Source organism: Dasypus novemcinctus, chromosome X, assembly GCF_030445035.2.
Source record: "Dasypus novemcinctus isolate mDasNov1 chromosome X, mDasNov1.1.hap2, whole genome shotgun sequence".
Taxonomy (NCBI): domain Eukaryota; kingdom Metazoa; phylum Chordata; class Mammalia; order Cingulata; family Dasypodidae; genus Dasypus; species Dasypus novemcinctus.
In genome coordinates, this window is record NC_080704.1 from 156,684,396 (window position 1) to 156,704,129 (window position 19,734).

At 39.1% G+C, this 19,734-nt stretch overlaps 1 protein-coding gene across 2 annotated transcripts in view; it reads left to right on the forward strand.

Moving 5' to 3' along the window:
* FHL1 (four and a half LIM domains 1) overlaps positions 1-19,734 on the forward strand; it is a 68,548-nt gene that overhangs the window by 20,536 nt on the left and 28,278 nt on the right. For both annotated transcript variants that reach the window (XM_058291972.2, XM_071213040.1), the window contains exon 2: positions 2,286-2,366. The gene's annotated coding sequence lies outside the window, so the exon portion shown is untranslated. The remainder of the gene's footprint in view (positions 1-2,285; positions 2,367-19,734) is intronic.

Here is a 19,734-nt window from a genome sequence, read left to right on the forward strand (position 1 = left end):
TTTCCCTGTAAATTTTTATTATTCTTTGTGCACTCATTCTGGGCGGTGAAACCATGAAGTAGGGAACAGGCTACTCTAGCAGGGGCTTGAGGTGGTCGTTGGTGTGAGTTTTTGCCTGCTCAACCTTTGGGCCTGTCTCCCTTTTGCCCCCTGGAGCACTGGTGTCAGGGAACGCGAAATGCATAGCCACGGTCTGGGTCTGGTTACTAGACCAGAGTCAAGTTCTCTGCCCCTTCCCCACTTATAGCTCCGCAAAGCCTGAACTTGTCGAGGTGCGGGGGCATCCAGACAGAAGTCAGGGAAGGTATTGGCAGGGCTGGAATCATGGGAAGGAAACTATTCTGGTTCTTCACATGGAGAGCCAGTGTATCCATTTCCGGGAAAAATCAATTCCAGAAGGGAGAGTAAAATGAACTAGTATATAAAGTCTAAAATATATATATAGTATACTTATGGTATATAAAGTCTATAAAGACTGGAGTGTTCAGGTTTGAAGTTTGAAGTTGGGTTGAATCAAAAGAGTATATTTTGTCCCAAGCATTGGTGGCAGCATATGAAGTCATCATTCAAGGTGGCTAACTTTTTTTGTCTTCACCTCCTATAATTAACAGTAATAATCATCTATGTAATATTCAATGGGTATTTTTTAGTGCTGGCCACTGTTAAGTGCTATACATGCATTTATCTGACGCCTTAGCAAATCTGTGTGAGGGTAGGTGACCATTACGAGGCTCAGTAGTTGTCCGGCTGATATGAGGTAGCATCAGTATTTGAATCCACGCAAGCTCCACTTTGGCACCCTCACTCTTATCAGCTGTGCTATGCGAGATTCATTCTTGCTGCAGCTGCATGAAGGGGTGTGTGGCACCTTCTGGAAAGAGTGAGTCCATGTGAGTGGAGTGTGGATGGTCAAAGGAGATGAGGCTGAGCAAAGCCTTTTGTAGATGTATGCCACACTAAAGTACTGGGAGACAGAAAAGTGGTAAGAGATTCTGTCCCTGCCACCAAGAGACATGCCATCAGGAAACATCAAGTCCTGTTGGACAAACAAGAACTGTGCACACGAAACATCATATATGTTGATATGATAGAATATGAAAATATTGTCTCTCCTTAAGTACAGGTTGGAAGAGGACCTAGAAGGTGTTCCTTTGAATTGAATCTCTTTCACACATTTATTTTGGAATGTTAGCTCTTCACCACTGGCCCACATCTGTAACCACCTCCCCTTCAATAATTAGCCTAGAAACGGTTGATCTGGTGCGTTACAGGTCTAGTAACAGTCCTTGGTTTCTGTTTGCCCTGTTTCCTTTGACAGATACTTCTGGCCATGGGGATAGAGCAGTGAACTCCACTGACAGACCTCCCCCCCATTCCCCACTCTTCTCAGGGAGCTGTCTGTTCCTCAGATTTTGTTTGCTGGTGTACATTTCACAGTTGATATAAAAGTGCATTTGGTACGAGCTGCAGGATTTCACAGTTTGGGGATAATACAATGAGCACAGTTCCTTCCTCCTTAGCTCCAGCCAGTTCTTTCTGAATAATGGGAGGAGGGGTGCATGGCAGTGACGTGTTTGCGCCTGAGGGGAGGCCCACGTGTGCGCAGGGAGAGTGCATGTCGTGGTGTACTGCATTTGTGTCAGGGATGGGAAAAGCACAGGGTACACCTGTTTCCTAGCAATTCAAAACCATCGGCACTGGGGCGAACCTTCCCACTAGCCTGCATCCTAATCCTATTGTTGATTGGAGATAACTTTGGCTGTCATAGGGCACCTCGTCTCCATGGCAAGTCCTCCAAATATTCCTCTGGTGACTTGTGCTCTACATTCTGTCTGGATCTGAGCCCTTCTGTGGCAAAATATTCTAAAGATGTTAAAACTGAAAAAAAAAAAAGGGAGGAGGGGGCTCAACTAATAAATCTATTCTAAACGACTGAGTCATTTGTTTTCATTACCCGGGTGATTGCCAAATGTTAATTTAAAACTGAAATAGGCCATGAGCTCACTCCCCTAACAATGCTGAGTGTTTGAGCTAATATAGCTTGATAATGAGGGAGCCAGATCTACTGCCAGTGCTAAAGTTATATGATAAACAGACATTTAGAGAAATATGCAGAATATCTTGGCAGTTTTCCTTCAACTTTAAAGTTGTAAATCCAAAGTAGAATGTGTTACCATGAGCCATTTCACAGGAAGTTGACTGTTGTTGCTGTTTTTTTTATAATTTCTAACTTTTCTTCTAAAAAGGTAACTTTGCCTCTTGATTCTCTATTTTTCCTAACTTAGGCACGTTGGAAGTTCCTCTCAACGATAACTGCACCCAGCCCTTGTAGAACTACATCCTGTTCTCCACACATCTAGTGTGAGGTAAGTTTTACTAATTGCCACAAATTCTTCGGCTGTTCTCCAACATTTCAATTTGCCCTGCAGTTAGGGTCGCTATTGTATACAAAGAACTTTATTTGAACAGTAGGTCAACGGGGTTGATTTTAATTAGCCTGACCAGTGCCACTGCTTACCCTAAATATTAGCTCTTTGGCAATTCCTTTTCAAGGGAAAAATCTCAGTTTTTTTTTGAGGTACTGAGGCCGGACATTGAACCCAGGACCTTGTATGTGGGAAGCTGGCACTCAACCACTGAGCTACACCGGCTCCCCAAATCTCATTTGTTTTTAACTTGGGGGCATGAAAAGTGAATGTGCCAGGCACAACAGAATTGTTAGAAAGTTGGCTTTAAAATAAAGCTCTGTTCATGTCCCAGCATGGACAGTAGGGAGCAGGAAAGCTGCACGGAGCAAATACTGCCGCGAGAAGGTTGGGCTGTATCAACCTGTCAGGAATCTTCATGCTGCTGGGTGAAAGGAGTCAGGGTGAGGGACTACTCTTGCAAAATCTGGTGATAGGAATGCCAGAGAGTGCTTCCATTGGGTTCCTTGAACATGGACCCGCACCATTTTTAATTTCTTTTCTAATTTGCACTAAAGTTCAGAGCAGCCAGCTTGACCAGACCTTTCTCTTAACACACACTGGATCCGCATCCACTGTCCTCATCTTTTACCCACACTTGCTTATTCATACTCTGCAGTGAATCCAGGGTTACTCGTTTCTTTCTTTGAGAGATGGGGCATTCACTTTTGAAAATAATAAAGGAAGGGAATCTAAAAGATTGTTCATGTAGGCAGAGTATAGCAGTGGTAACTACTTTCTGTGCCCCAGTCTCCACGAGTTCAGAAGTGAGCTGATGACATTTACCAGCACTGTACCAGTAAGGCTTTCCGGTTTTATTTGTGTAAAAGTTGCTGCTGCTTTTGCCTTCACCTCCACATCCACCCCTTCAGCACCCCATGCATGCATTCAACCGAGGTACTTTTATTTCAATTAGGGTAGATGGTCACTGGGTGGCAGTAGTTACCTTTATTACATCTACTTGCAGTATTTCTTCTCACAGATTTTATATAAATATATTTTTTAAGTTGCTAAATGTATTAAATCTTAACGACTACAAAATATCTCTAGAGAACATTTTTAGGAATTCTTTCATCTGAATTTTTGCAGTTTCCTCAGTTACAGCAGTAGCAGAGTCGTTACCCAGGGACTGGGGCTTTAAACTAGCCTGGTGATAAAAGCTTCAGCAGATTCAGATGCCAGGGATGGAATCTTCATTTTCACTGCCCTAGCTATTATTCGTAGCTTTTACCTAAAACAGTCGCTTTCAAACTTTTTTTAAAATGGCAGAAACCTATTTTCAAACATATTCCTAGGTCTGTCTCCAATAGAGAAAACAAAAGTAGAACTGCTTTGGCTTAAGTAGGAACCTGAGACTGATGTCTCCCTCTTCTGAGGGAACCCTAGGGCGGTTTGAACAATTAGTACTCTAAAAGAGCATAGGTTTCTGCTCTGTGCCCTTGCAGAACTCTTTTTTTTAAAAAAAGGTTTATTTTTTATTTATATCTCTTCCCTTCCCTGCCCCCGCCCCCCCCCCCCCCGTTGTCTGCTCTGTGTCCATTCGCTGTGTGTTCTTCTGTGTCCGCTTGTGTCAGTGGCACCTGGAATCTGTGTCTCTTTGTTGCATCATCTTGCTGCATCAGCTCTCTGTGTGTACAACGCCAACCTGGGCAGGGTGCACTTTTTTCGTGCTGCACAGCTCTCCTTACGGGGCACACTCCTTGCGCGTGGGGCTCCCCTACACAGGGGACACCCCAGTGTGGCATGGCCCTCCTTGTGTGCATCAGCACTGTGCGTGGGCCAGCCCACCACACGGGTCAGGAGGCCCAGGGTTTGAGCCTTGGACCTCCCATGTGGTAGACGGACGCCCTATCCGTTGGGCCAAATTCTCTTCCCAAGAACTCTTATTTTTCTTTTTCCATAAAACAAAGAAAAGATTCTTGAAGGAGATATAAAGAAGGGCAAAACATCCCCCCATCAACTTAGTTGGAAACGCTGGCTAGAGGAAACTGTAAATTCATATGCAGGAATAACTGCACATCAGTCTGCAGCTTTGATGATCTTCATTGGTGGAAAGCTTCAGTAGAAACTCTAGGTACATGGTTGTATTCTTAAGAGGGAACATTTTAATAGAAGTTTTTCAAACACCTATTTAAAGTGGTTTTTATGCTATCAAGAACACAACAGTGTGTGTTTTACGGAAATTCCACATACGCGCATGATAGATTTTAAGGTCACAAACTCTCTGATAAGAATACATTTTTAGGGAAACAGATGTGGCTCAACCAATTGGGCTCCCATCTACCATAAAATAAAAATAAATCTTTAAAAAAAAGAATACCTTTTTTAAAAAGAACATTCCAATGGCATCTTTAATTTTACGGAGATTAGTGCCTTTGGGTTTTCTTTTAGACCAATAATTTCACAAGTCATTTAAACAGAATCTTAAATTCTGTTTCATCCTGATAGAGTTAGATAGGATACATGTGAAACAGCCCAACAGATACGATGTGACCTCTCTTCCTTTCTTTTATTCATTCGTTCCTTTGTCCCTTCTATGGGCCAGGCCAGGAATATAGTGGTGAGTAAAATAAAAAAGAGTATGTACATTTTGGATCTGGTGTTTTTCAAGTGGGGGCATCCCCAGGGTATTTTCACTTTTGGAGATGAATAAACTAGAAATTGATTCTGCATTAGTAGTTTGCCCAATATTGAGTAGGCTAGTATAGATTCAGGGGTACAATTCAAAGTCCCAATCTCTAGTCTGCTATTTGAGTCTGATTTATGCCACCTCCTTTTAAACATGTGCAAGTGATAAAGTATGAGCTAATTGCTGGGGATGCAGCTGTGCCTGCGACCCAAATGCCCCCAAGATGAAAACAAATGTAAACTGTGTATTTCACACTCTATTTTTTTAGAAAGTTTGTTTGGAATAGTTGAACAGTTAAGGAAAATATACTTTAAGGTTCTACATGAGGCTATTATTTTAAAAAATGATAATGCATCCTGTTTTATGTTTCACACAGCATTTGTCATAGATAAACTTTTATAATTCAAATACTTGAAATTATTCCACTTGGCTGCCTTTTAGTTATGGAATTATTTGGAACAGAAACTTGAACACAACAGAACTCTTTTAAAATAAAATTTTATTGAAGTGTATCATTCATACATGAACATACACAAACAATAAGTGTATTGTAAAAGCTGTGAACTAAACAGAACAAACATGCACATCATCATACAGAGCTCCAATACATCACCCCACCACCAACACCTTGCACTGTTGTGAAACATTCATTACAAACTATGAAAGAGCATTGTCAAAATATTACTGCTAAACTATAGCCCATATCTTACATTTGGTGTATTTTGCCCCCAACCCACCAATTAGTAACACCCTGTATTATTATTATACATTTGTCACAGTTCATGAGAGAATGTTCTCATATTTGTCCTATTAACCACAGTCCATCTTCCACCACTTGATTCCCTGTGTTATACAGCCCCACACAACCTAATTCTTCACACATAAATGAGCTGGGGTAAATACTATGTATTTGTACCATTGTAGTGACAATATTGTTAATTAGTTAAACGTGTATTTCACATTTAGGAAATATTTTTATCACTGACATATGGTCATTTTCATTATTGATTTGGCAGTCTTTTCATATTCATAAAACACAAATTTTAAAAATGATTTAATTTGTTCCTTTTATATTGATGTGACCTCTCTCCTTGGTACACAAGTAGTAAGCATGAAAATCAGCACAGATGGGTTACACAGGCTTAAAGAATTTGGAAATCATCGGTCCAGAGCCAAGGTCTCAAACTGGTGGGCTGGACCTGGCACATGGAGGTGTTCTTTAAAAATTTTAAGTGAATTGCCAGCATTTCAAAATGGAGAGATTTCACATTTCTAAAAATCCAGATTTTCCGCTTCTCTTGAAATCTCAGAGGAGCTGGCAACACTAGATTGGAGGCAAATAGCTGCCACATCTTTAGATGGAAAATGGAACTCTGAAGTTTGTCACAGTCTCCTCCAGCCTCTGTTGTCTCTTTAACGCTAAGGACATCAGTCCATTGCCGTTATCTAAGTGTTTCACTTACTTACAAGACCTGCTTGACTCTTACAACTCCTGCATGTGAGTTTTCAACCCCAGGTATAGACGAATTTGAGGCTGCAAATTTGGAGCCATCCTTTCTCTCAAAAATTCAGCTCTCTAATTTTCAGGAACATTTTGGATGGCATTCATTTGGAGCGGGGAATGCATCGAAGGATTTAGAGTAAACATTTTGAGGAGAGGGATTACTTCTGATGGTAGGGGATGTGTATTGAAGGGTTAAGGATATAAACATTTTAGGAGAAGAAGTCCTTCTGATGGTATTTGATTAAGAGAAGGAGCATCAGCCAAGTAATGGTGGTTTTATCTTACTCTGGAAGATTCCTGTGGTCTACCTCAAGGCTTCTCTGGAGTAGGGCCTGAGAGTCTGCATTTCCAACCAGCACCAGATGATGCTGTTGCAGGTCTGAGAACCTACTTATTTTTAGTAGCAAGGGTCCTCTATTCTAAAGCAGGCCCAAGAAAAAGCAATCAGGCAGTGATGTTCTAAATATCTTTTTGAACTGCCACATGCCCAGAGTCTTTTGGCTTGAGTCTTCATAGATAAATCTAGGCTTACTTCTAGTTGTAGCAGCGTGGGTTAAAGTCAGTTATTTTGAATACAATAGAGCATAGGTAAAGGAAAAATCTAGCATTTTATAAAAACATGCTTTAAATTAAGTTTTTCTAGTACAAATGTTATATAAGTTAAAACTCAATATTCATGAAGTAGGAATTAAGAATTTTAATTTTTTTCACAAAAATTTCTAATTAGTAAACTTTATTTTATAACCATTCTGTGGGTGCTGTAACTAAATCTTCTTTTTAATTTTTTGAAAAGAAGCTTTAGATTATATAAATGTTACACAAAAAATATAAGGTCTTCTCAGAACTTTTATTTTTGTGATTATAGAAGAATGTATTTATGGGACTCCTTTAGGAAACTTATAAATAAGACCACACAAAACAGAATAATGATCAAGTCTCTAGATATATGATAATCTTGTAAGCTATAAAATGGTAGGGAAAAAGTTAGAAAGCAAGAGATCAACAGATTCAAATATATAAATTTCTGCAATGAAAATGCATAATTAAAATGAAAAGAAAAAATATCAGGGAAAATTTGCAGCACATATGACAGGATAATTCATTTCTATATATGCACAGAGCTCAGACAGGTTCTAAGAATGGCATTCCCAAGGCCTGTACAGGGCAGATACCTCATAACTGTGGGCTGAAAGAATCTCCAGTAGATAAATAGGTAAAAACATTCACATTATACCACAAAGTAAATAAACGCGTGGAAAAATGCTCAGCTCACTGGTATGCAAAGACACATATATTCAAATAGAGTACATTTTTCGCCTATTAAATCAACAAAAAACCCCACAATGCTAACATAGTTGCCTTAAAACTGATATGCGCTTACCTTGAAACTGATTAACACTTACTCATTACTGGTAGCCTTATAAGTTGGAATAAAGCCTTTTGGAAAATTTTGCTATATATTATCAAATAAGTCACAATGACTGGTACCCTTTGATCCGGCGATCTTACTTTGGGAAATGTGTTCTAAGAAACAAATTTATTCTGGGAAAAAAGCTATATAATATAGGTATTAATCACAGTGTTTACTTATAAGGACAAAAAATTAGAATGTAAATGCCCAACATTAGAGAAATGGTTCATTTTATTCATTGAACAACTGCTTTTTTTTAAGATTTATTTGTTACTTATTTCTCTCCCCCCTCTCCATCCCCCCCCCCCCCCCCGTTGTCTGCTTTCTGTGTTCATTCGCTGAGTTCTTCTGTAGGAATTTGTGCCTCATTTTGTTGCGTCATCTTGCTGTATCAGCTCTCCATGTGTGCAGCGCCACTCCTGGTCAGGCTGCACTTCTTTTTGCGCTGGGCAGCTCTCCTTACGGGGCGCACTCCTTGCACGTGGGGCTCTCCTATGCGGGTTACATCCCTGTGTGGCACGGTACTCCTTGTGCTCATCAGCACTGAGCTTGGGCCAGCTCATGACATGGGTCGGGAGGCCCTGGGTTTGAACCTTGGACCTCCCATGTGGTAAACAGACGCCCTGTCCATTGGGCCAAATTCACTTCCCGAACAACTGCTTATTTTGATGATTTTGAATCTGTTAAAAATGATTACTTTGGTATGTACTGTACAGCAAAATGAAAGAATTTGTATAATATCACCTTACTAAAAAATTGTAGGGTACAAAATTATATATATGCTATGATTATAACCATGTAAAGCGGTAGGAGCATATGGACAAGAACTAGAAGGCACAGGGACAAATATAAGTAGCACTTTATTTGGGGTTTTATTCATGTCATTGTGATGTTGTTTATATATTATACCATAAATATGTGCCAGCTTAGAGGTTGAGAACATTCAGCTTTTATCAAGTTAAATGAAGTCCACATAGAAAGTAGCAATATTTCCATTTATCTCGCGCGTGGCAGGTGTTTAGTAAATAACTGTGAAACATGATTATGATGTCTTCCTAGAGCTTAAATGTGGAGTTCCGATGATATAGTCTCTTGTGGCATGCTTTGTTCTATAATCCCGAGCCCCCATTTCTCGTTCTTCTTCTCTTTTCTGTGGTTGGTGAATAGGCATCTGGGTGTCCTACATGACAAAGTATAAATATTTGTTTCAGGGCTTTTAATTAATGTGTAACAGTGTCAGGGAATGACTCTTCATGTCTAAAGATCTAGTGTATACTTAAGTAGACGCTTAATGGAGTTGTAATTCAAGGGCAATGCCCTTCCCATCTTCCTGTTTCATTTAGACAAGCAACAAAAGTTCACTTTCATGTTGTGAGCTTTCTTATAGAGTACACCCTCCTCTTCAGTTGTATTCCCTGTTTCAAATATACTTGTTTCCCTGCTGCAAATATACTTTGCTCTTTTAATTGGGTCAGTTACTTCATGTCTGTTTTTCTTTTTTGACATGGTTTCCTCTGGCTTTAGCACCACATATTTTCCCCATATGTCATTGCCCCTGGAGCTTCATGTTGCAATCGTTTTTAAAGGGGAGCAGAGAGCACATTTCTAAGGGGGCAGCTCTTCACTCTTTTGCCTGCTCTTTGCCTGAAGGAGCTTTCATATTTCTTTTGGGCCTAGTTCTGTTTGGTTTTGTAGTCTTCGCAGTCAGTTATGTTTGGACTAAAAGATACTTAAGTAAAAATAATAGTACGGCAGAGATCTGCCTGGCAAAGGTGCAGCACATTTGTTAAGGTTACTGGTTTATTTAGCTCCCCTGTCTCTATGGCAACTAAATCCGGGTCTGGGATTTAATGGACTTAATTTTGACCTCTTGTACATCTCCCAACTTTTCCCAGCATCTGATATAGAAGGAATTCGTTTGCACTTTAGGAGAGCAAAGGGGTCCTAAGATATAGCACTTGTAAAGAGAGCTAAGAAGTCTTTTAGAGAAACATTCAAACACATAACATTACTAATGTTCCAAGGAAATAATTGTCTTTTCAGTCAAATCAAGTATTGTTTAGCTGACACGAATGAACTGTCTGTGAGGACTTTTGAAAGAGGACCTTTTATAAGGACGTTATTAAATCAATGGGAACACTGATTGAACTATGCATTTTTTATTTTTAAAATATTCCCTTTATCCATTATAGGATCATAAATTTGCATGAATACATATGCCCAAAACCATGTTTCAATATTCAGATGTATTGAACTTGTGCCATGGAAGTCCACAATAAGGGTTGGGTTTGACTAGGATTCCCATGGAAGAAGTCAGATTTTGGACACTGAATTTCAAATCTAATGTTCCATCGAACTCTTAAGAACTTTTTATCCTTTCCCAGAGTGTGCTTTGAGACTTATAAGGATGTTTCAGTTTCAGGAATCTTAATTTATCCAAAATCAAGGCAGGTCTGTCATTAAGTTCAGTATAAGTCCGACAGGAACTTGCAAATACTTAATATTTTAATGAAGTTGTTTTTAACATCATCAAAGCTCAATGGGTGTGGAAGTTGTTTTAAGTTTTTCTCCATCGTCAGCTCTTCTATTAATAGGACAAAGGCTTGAGAAGCCAACAGCAGATGCTCCGTTGTAAAAATGATACATACTTGTAAGATGAATGTTGGATGCTCATTAATTTCTAGGTTTGAAAGCTTGGCTCACACTTCTTATAACCATGAACTTAGAAAATTTATTAGATTAAGGTTATTGCTAAGTCTTATAAATTTTATTGTGGTCAATACCATAAGCACAGCTGATGTCAACGCTTTTACAGGAATAAAGACGTTAAGGCCTGAAGCCCTTAATAATTCTTGAAAAGAATAGCACTTTCATCATTATCATTTTCATTGTCATCATCATTCTTATATCAACCTTATATCACATATTGAAAGCCCAGTATAGAGCACTGTGCTAATAATTGTTACAATTTATTTATATCATTTCTTTAATTTTTAATATTTCAGATTTGTTTAAACAGCTTCAGGAACCAAATCCATTGTTTTTAAAGTTGAGATATGTTTAAATGTATTTAGAAGAGTTCTTCTATCCCATAAACCAGATCAGCTTCACACTTTATATAGCATTTTTCATGGAAGGCTATCCAATTATTGGATAAACAATTAGTTTCGTTAGCAAATCTTTATAGAAGATGAAAATCAGTGGTCCTTAAATTGTAGTGTGGTGACAGGTGGTGCTCTTTGAGAGTTGGCAGACTCCTCTCCATTGTATGGGATATGACTATTTTATATATTCTTAAGGTATTCAACAGGTTTCTTCCCCGGAACCAGTGGGACTTTCTCTGTGGATTCTGGTAAAGGTCTGTGTATATAGTTGTCAGCAAACGCAGGTTTAGGGGATTCATGCTCCATAGTGGTGGTGGCTTTTTGCTTCACTAAAGTGGTTCAGACCCTGGCTTCTTGTAAAGGATGACCACTGTCCTTTTGTGTTAGGTTGAACTTGGAAAAACGTACAGCCTGCTCCAATATTTTGAGCCCACTGCTTATGTTCCTAGTTCTGCTGTCTGTATTCTCAGTCCTCATAGACTTTACACAGCATTTTGACCTGACTCATGCGGTCCTCTCATGGGCATTTTCCATTTTATTACTGGGACCATCTAGAGCACGGAGAGTGAAGGATTTGGTCGAGGCTCTTGTCTTAAATTGTGCCCTGCGTGCTTCAGGATACTGGATCTTGCGTCGTGCACATCATGTACTGTTTAGTATCAGAGACTCAGTAGGCATTTAATAGAGACACAATTAATTGAATGAGAGCCATTTTATTACATGAAGTTATTACACTGGGCAGTCTCAGCATTTTTTGACTCCCTGTTTCTCTAATATCGGTATTCCTGACATCATTTGCAGGTATTACCAAATGGAAGAGTACTTCCTTCCTTGTACTGAATGCATTATATTGTCTTTTGCAACCTTTTATTATGAAAATTTTTAAACAGAAAAGTCAAATGTTGTACAGTAAACTCATTCTCACCACTTCGGACTCACTTGAGAAGACTTCCTCTTTTCTTTAATTATCTAAATTTTTGGTTTTTTTACGGTGTTGTGGTATTTTTCTATCAGTTTCTCTCCCATTCCCTTCCTCACCTTGGACTCATTTGACAAGACTTGAGAAATGTCATAATGATAACCATGCTGACGTATATGGGGTATGGTGTGCTGATATCTGCAGCTAACTTTGAAATTCATCTAAAAAAATAAGATGGATAATGGGTGGTTGAATGAGTGGATTGATGGATGGAAAAACAAACTGAAGGATGGATGGTAAAGTATTTCAGTGTAGTCTATTGTAATGGGCTTTTTAAAATAAAAAAATATATATGTCTTGTTTCCCCCATACCAGTAAATAAGACATTTCTCAAGTCTTCTTTAAATGTTGACATTCTTAGAGCTGCTATCAGATTTGCCGAGATCCTGACATTTACTTTGGTGATGGCTAAGAAGTGGAGGAACCTGAATGGGACAGATATTCAGTTTTCAGACTCTGGAGTTCAAATTTGCTTTTTTTTTTTAAAGATTTATCTTATTTTTTTATCCACCCCCCCTCCATTGTTTGTACTCACTGTCTGTTCATTGTGTGCTTGTTTTCCCTTAGGAGGCACCAGGAACCAAACCCAGGACCTCCCATGTGGGATGGAGGCACCTAACCCCTTGAGCCACCTCCACTCCCTGCTTTGTTGTGTTTCTCATTATGTTTTCTTCTTTGTGTCTCTTGTTGCATCATTTTGTTAGAGCAGCCCTCTGTTTTGCTTGTCTTCTTTAGGAGGCACTGGGATCTGAATCTGGGACCTCCCATGTGGTAGGTGGGAGCTCAATTTGCTTGAGCAACATCTACTTCCCTCCATTTGCTTTTAACTACCAGTTATATGTACACACACTTACATATTGCCCCCTCCCCCACATTACATGGCCACATTATTTTTAGTTTTGAAATTTTGTATGCTAGCCTACAAAGTACAGCCTGGGGTCTTGTTTATTTGGATGAAATGGGAGAATTAGGGTTGAAGATAGTGAGGCAGAAGGTTAGCATTTTGTATCATAAGGGTCGGGATAGGGAAAGAAATTCAGATACCACTTTCTTATATGAAGTCTAGAGAAGGTTTAATGGCTGTTTATATTGCCTAAAGGTTGTAGATTTAATAAACACTAGTATAAATTGAGAGTCCTTCTAGTCTTTTGGTTTTTTGCATTGCATTCTGTGGACCCCTAGAATTCATAGAAATGTTTTTCAGGGGTTTCACCAACATTTGAATTAGATTTTTTTAAGTGTCTTGAACCATTTTTTAAAAAACACGTAATAAAGACCACAGGCATGGACAACTGAGTCTTGTAATAAATTTTAACCGACTGGAGAACACTTACCAGATAGACTTTAAAGTAAGTAGAGCTTATCAATGTCCACATAAAAGTAAAACTTCGGATCACATTTATGTGTCATCTATCAAAGTCAGGGTAACGTTTCTGTTGTGGGGCTACAGACAAACGGTATACAGTGAGACCATTACACTAAAGCCACGGGTGTTAAGGCACTGGCCTGTGGAAGCTGAAGTTACATTTTGGTTTCCAGTTACCATGAGCACTTGCCCATCTGTTATATTTAGGTTTCTTTTCCCCCTTTAGGAATCTGGAAACAGTGAGTATATGCTTTAAACTTGAAACGACCATGAAGGGGGTGAAGTGGGCTAGAGGCGGGAGGCTGGAGGCTGGCACCAGGGACAGCAAGGCTACAGTGTCATCCCTCAGAGTGGTTCTCCCTCTTGCCCCCTAGCCCATCCTGCTGAACACCGGTCTGTAAGTGTACACGGCAACATTGCAGTTCAGTCAGGTTTTCTGAACTTCTTTGATTCTTTCTGGAAAACTATAAGATAGGTTTGACAGATTTCTTTCATTTGGAAGCTGTAGGTGCTCACCTGGGTCTCTTCGTTCTGGAGTCTTCTGTCATCTGTGCCCGTAGCCTAAAATGCCAGTACCTGCTTTTGTTTTTGCAGCAGGCGATTTTTACATTGTTGCTTAGCTGTATTCTCTTCTATTTTCCCCTAACGTACACATTATTATGAAAGTTTTTCAAAGTTGAAATGATTTTGCAGGGAGCAACTATATACCAGTCATCTAGAATCTGCCATTAACATTTTACTAAACTTAAGTTATCACATACCTACCATCTAGCCATCCCCATATCCATCCAGCAGTCCATTTTAGTTTGGGATACACTTCAAAGGAAATGTAGTAGCTTTGACCAATTAATTTCATATATTTTATAACTTGGAATTTGGCTTTTCGAACATTGCATGTTGTACTTACATTGGCACACAGTTCTGTGAAAGAAGATGAAAAATAATGCCCTAGTTTCAACTGGGAAAAAATTTGGGAATCTTATCTTAAAAGTAATAGGTTTTCTGGAATTCTAGCATGGACTTGGAAAAAAAAATTGGGCCTTATTTTTAAATCTGAACTTTTCTTTGATCCAACCAATGTTGACCCTTGAAGAATACGGGGTACCCTTGCAAGTTTTCTTTTCACCATTGAGACAGGATCCAAATAACTTCCAATTCTTCTAAAGAGGCAGTATCATCTTTAAAAGTGTTAGAAGAAACATCAAATGTTGATCACTCCAGCATGATCCATTGCATTTGGAAGGCAGAGGAGCAGCTAACTGATGCCAAGGTATTAGGTACAATTTTTTTTTTAAAGTACTGCTCTCATTACAGTCCAAACAGTGAGAAACGGATGGAGGTGAAAGATTTTGGTGCATGGCTTCTGCCCTTATTTATGTGGCAAGCCCAGCCTGTGTTCTTGCAAAGCTGTGTTGTTGCTCTCCCCTTATCCTGAGTCTCCAGAATTGTGGCCAGACACTCTCTCTTGGCCCAGGGGGTTGGCTGGGTGTGTTTCCTTCTGGAAGTCTTCACTAGCACTCCCCAGTTAGCTGGCAGGACATCTCCTAAAAACATTTCCAAGCAATTTTCCCCACTCTGCATAGGGGCTAATCCTGCACCTTCTACTTCAGTTTCAGCTACTGTCACTTGGGTAGAAATAGAGCTCTGCTATGCTCCCAATCTGGACCTTCCAAGAACATTTAATGTATAAGAATCAGAAGTTACAGCAGAAAATCTTTGGGGCAGGGGTTGGATGGGGGATGTGGGTAGGGAACTGGGTGATTAGATGTATTTTAAATGTGTCAAGTAGAACATGAGTTTTTTAAAAAATCATATATAGGGAATTGTGACATGTTTATCAAGACCCTCAGGCAGACACATTACCCCTTAAAAGCCATACAAAGTCATTGGCACGAGGACATGTAGTTTGATCTCTTGGGAGACTATTAGGTTGCAAAGGTTTTGGTTCTTCTACCACTGACCTGCTCTTTGATCTTAGAATCTAACTCACTTGTTCTTTGATTGTTTCATAATCACAGATAAAGAAACTGGCTTACTGTTGGAAATGTAGTAGGTGAAGCTAAATCTGTATCTAATTTCTGGTATAGCCAAAGTTCATTAATTACTTTATGAGCATTTAAGTACTAACATTGAACTTTCTAATCCGATTTCGTTTTATTTGAAAAAAAGTGGTTTTGTATCTGAATACTTCGTTCTGTTGTTAAAATGCACATGCATGTAATTAAATTATATCTCCACACTCAAGTTTGGAAGATTAATTTTATTACTGCAAAACCCAGGCTTAAAAATATATCAAAATCGATTAGAAAATGGAATTATTGCTAGTAGAAAGGGGGAAAGTTTTCTAGATTTATGATTAGAACAGGTGACAGTACTTAAGCATCTATTCTTAGTTTGACCTTGCCCCCTCTCTTAAGGCCAAACACTTAATCTTTTGAATGTCTGGGTTTATCCATCTCTAACACCTGTATTCCTCTTTTAGGAAAACCGTACCTGGTTTATATTTGATTGGCTTTAAGGATGTGGTAGAAAAGGTGACATGGAGGTTCAAATAATTCCATAGAAATTATTTTATGTTGAATGATCATCTTGACAAACTTAATTACTGCATTTAGAAAGTTACAACCCTGGAGGGAATTGATATTTGATATTGTTGCACTGTGTGTTCTAAGTTACCATCATAACAGGAGGAAAATAAACCCTCTCCTGGCTCTGTGACAAAGGGATTAACTCACGTCTTCAAGTTGTTACTAAATCTCCTCCAGCCCTTTAAACAAGAGAAATAAAAAGTGCTCCTTGTTTTATTTTTTTTCCGGAATAAAAGTCTTCTACCTCATCTTAGTTTTATCTTTTGTTGACAGCTTTCCAACTTATTTTCTTTGTAAAGAATGAAGAATAAACCATGTCAGTTACTTAAAGCAACTAAAAGTACCATCGACAAATATGCAGAGGGATATAATCTTTTTTAAATGTTTAATTAATTAATTTTCTTGAGGTACTGGGGGGCCAGTGATTGAACCTAGGGCCTCCTGTCTGGAAAGCTGGCACTCAACTACTGAGTCACATCAGCTCCTCTGAGTTGGTTCCATCATTTATTTTGCTTGTTGTTTGTTCTCGCTTTTTTTCCTAAGAGGCACAGGAAACCAAATCCAGGACCTCCCATTTGGGAATTGGGTGCTCAACCACTTGAGCCACATCCGCTCTGAGGAATATCTCTTGATTTTTAGAACAAAGCAAAGAACCCAGAGTATATGGAGCTTGCCTGTTATATATTGGTTCCCAGCTATTTGTGCCTTTGCAAAGAATTACAAAGTAACTACATATCAAGAGGATTAAATAGCTAAACCCTAAGCAAAGCTAAAATACCCATATGACTATTGCCTAAATTCTAGATCTTTGAAAGTTTGGGATAACATGACACATAGAGACTCTCATCACAGAGATGGCCAATCTTTTCCCAGTGATGTGCCAATTTTTTTCTCTATTTTTTTAAGTGTTACTTTAAAAAAATATAAGTGGTCCCCATATACCCCCCATCCCCCTCACCCCACTCCTCCCACATCAACAACCTCTTTCATCATCATGGGACTTTCATTGCATTTGGTGAATACATTTTGGAGCACTGCTGCACCATGTGTATAATGGTTTACATTGTATTTTACCCTGTGCCCCAATCCACCCAGTGAGCCATGGCAGGACATACAATGTCCAGCATCTGTCCCTGCATTACCACCCAGGACAACTCCAGGTCCTGAAAATGCCCCCACATCATATCTCTTCTTCCCTCTCCCTACCCTCAGCAGCTGCCATGGCCACTTTCTCCACATCAATGCTACAATTTCTGCCATTACTAATCACAATAGTTTCATGGTAGAATATCAGTAAGTCCATTCTAATCTATGTTTTATGGTATATGATGAATGAGTGTTTTTATTAGGGTATGAAAAATTAAGTGCACTTGAAAAATTAAAAGACAGCACCTACTTCTATAGCCCTGATATATATATGTAACAAGTGTACTATTTTATATAGTTTTTCAATTATACAGTCTAGTACTTGGACATATATTATTTAATTTTGTTCCTAAAACAATTCTACAGAGAGGGTAGGGCAGGTATGATTATCCCCATTTTACTGATGAGGAAGAAAAATGAACTTGGCTAATAAGCAACATGCCAGAGATTATATCTGGGTTTTAAAAAATATATTTATTATTATTTTTAAAAAATATTTAGCTTACATGAATGTTACATAAAAATATAGGGATTCCCATATGCCTCGTTCCCTACACCTCCCACTTTTCCCACATTAACAACAACCTTCATTAGTGTGGTACATTCATTACAATTGATGAAAACATTTTGGAGTATTGCCACTAAACATGGATTATTGTTTACAGTGTAGTTTATACTCTACTGCACAATTTTGTAGGTTATGGCAAGATATGTAATGACCTCTATCTGTCCTTGTAATGTCATTCAGGACAATTCCCAAGTCCCAAAAATGCCCTCATATTCCACCCATTTTTCCCTCTTGCTGCCCTCAGATCTTCCAGTGGCCACTGCCTCCACAATAATGATATAATTTCTTCCATTGCTAGAATCATAATAAGTCTATAGTAGAATACCGGTAAGTCTACTTTAGTCCATAGTTCATTCCCCATTCCTGAGGATTCTGGGATGGTGGTGCCCACTCCTCCTCTAATTGAGAGCGGACTTCAATCCCATGGGGCAGATGGATGGGACTCTCTTGCTTGCAGTTGTAGACTGTCTCGGTTCCTTGGGATGGTTATTGTCCATCATCATCTCCTTGTTAGTTGTCCTGGGTGAGTCCAATGAACTGGAGAGTAGGTGTTGCAACTCCATTGAGATTCAGGGCCCAGCTGGTGTATGGACAGTCCAAAGATTTTAGTCTCTTGGATGTACAACTATCAATCTTAGTACTAATTATAGGTTCAAATAGAAGGGTCAGAAGAGCCATGTTTAGGGAAATCATAACTACGTTGAAATCTGTCACAAAGGGGACCATGAATTCCAAAATAAGGCCCACTAAGGCCCACTGGCATGGTATCAAACTCCTGAGCCATCTGCCCTGACTATAGTGTCTGGAGTCCCAATAGTGTCACAAGCCCCACTATTTGTGGTAGTATTTACTTTGGCAGTCAATGAGATCCTACTGAAACATGCATAAGTGTAACCTCTGGAATGACCTCCCAACTCACTTTGAAGTCTCTTAGCCATGTAAACTCATTTGTCTTTACTTTTTCCCCTTTTGGTCAAGGTCTTTTTCCAGTTGCATTGCTAGTTGATGCTTGGTAGTAATCCCTTGGTGCCAGGGAGGCTCATCCCCAGGAGTCATGTCCCATGCTGGGGGGATGGTAATCCATTTATATGCTGAATTTGGCTTGGAGAGAGGCCACATTTGAGTAACAGGGAGGCTTTCAGGAGGTAGTTCTTAGGCACCCTATAATACTAGGCTAATTTTAAATTACAAGAGTAAAGTTTCATAAGTACAGTCATCAATATTTAGGGCCTGTTAATGGATCATCCTCCTCACTAGTCACTGCCCCTGTACTCAGGGGATTCTTGCTGTTCCAGTAGAGAATGTGGCAGCGCTCCCCAGGATGGGAATTGGATATTCTCTTGGTTATTGTGTGAATCTTCACCCACTGTGACAAAGTCCCATGAACTTTTGAACACATTTATATGCCTTATAGGTATGCCCAGGTGACCCTCCTCCCATGTATCCCCCATCACTGACACCCTGCACCAACGATCCCCCCATCATAGTTGTAACCCTTCTGTGAAATGAAGCCAACAAATTAGCCAAAGACAATAAGATAATGAAATAATGGTAGGTTTAATAATAAGAAATAAAATACAAAAAAATTAATAAAGATTTGGAATAAAAAATATTAAAAAATTTTTTGACATTGTCTTTCATAACTGTAGGATCTGTTGTCGATATGAGCAGTGACATTTTCTTCCATTCCCCCAGTGTCTTGCTTTTTTCATTTTGTCTTCAAAGAAATTTTAGTTTACAGAAAAGTCACGTACAGAGTATAGGGTTTCCCATACACTCAACATCCTACCCCTTTTCCCTTTTCCCCTATTAATAACATTTTACATGTGAATGGTAAATTTGTTATAGTTCATGTACAAATACTGAAACATAGCTACTAATCATGGTCAATGATTACATTATGGTTTACATTTTGGACCATACCCTTTTTAAAAAATACATTTTTTATTGAAGTATATCATTCACACATGAGCA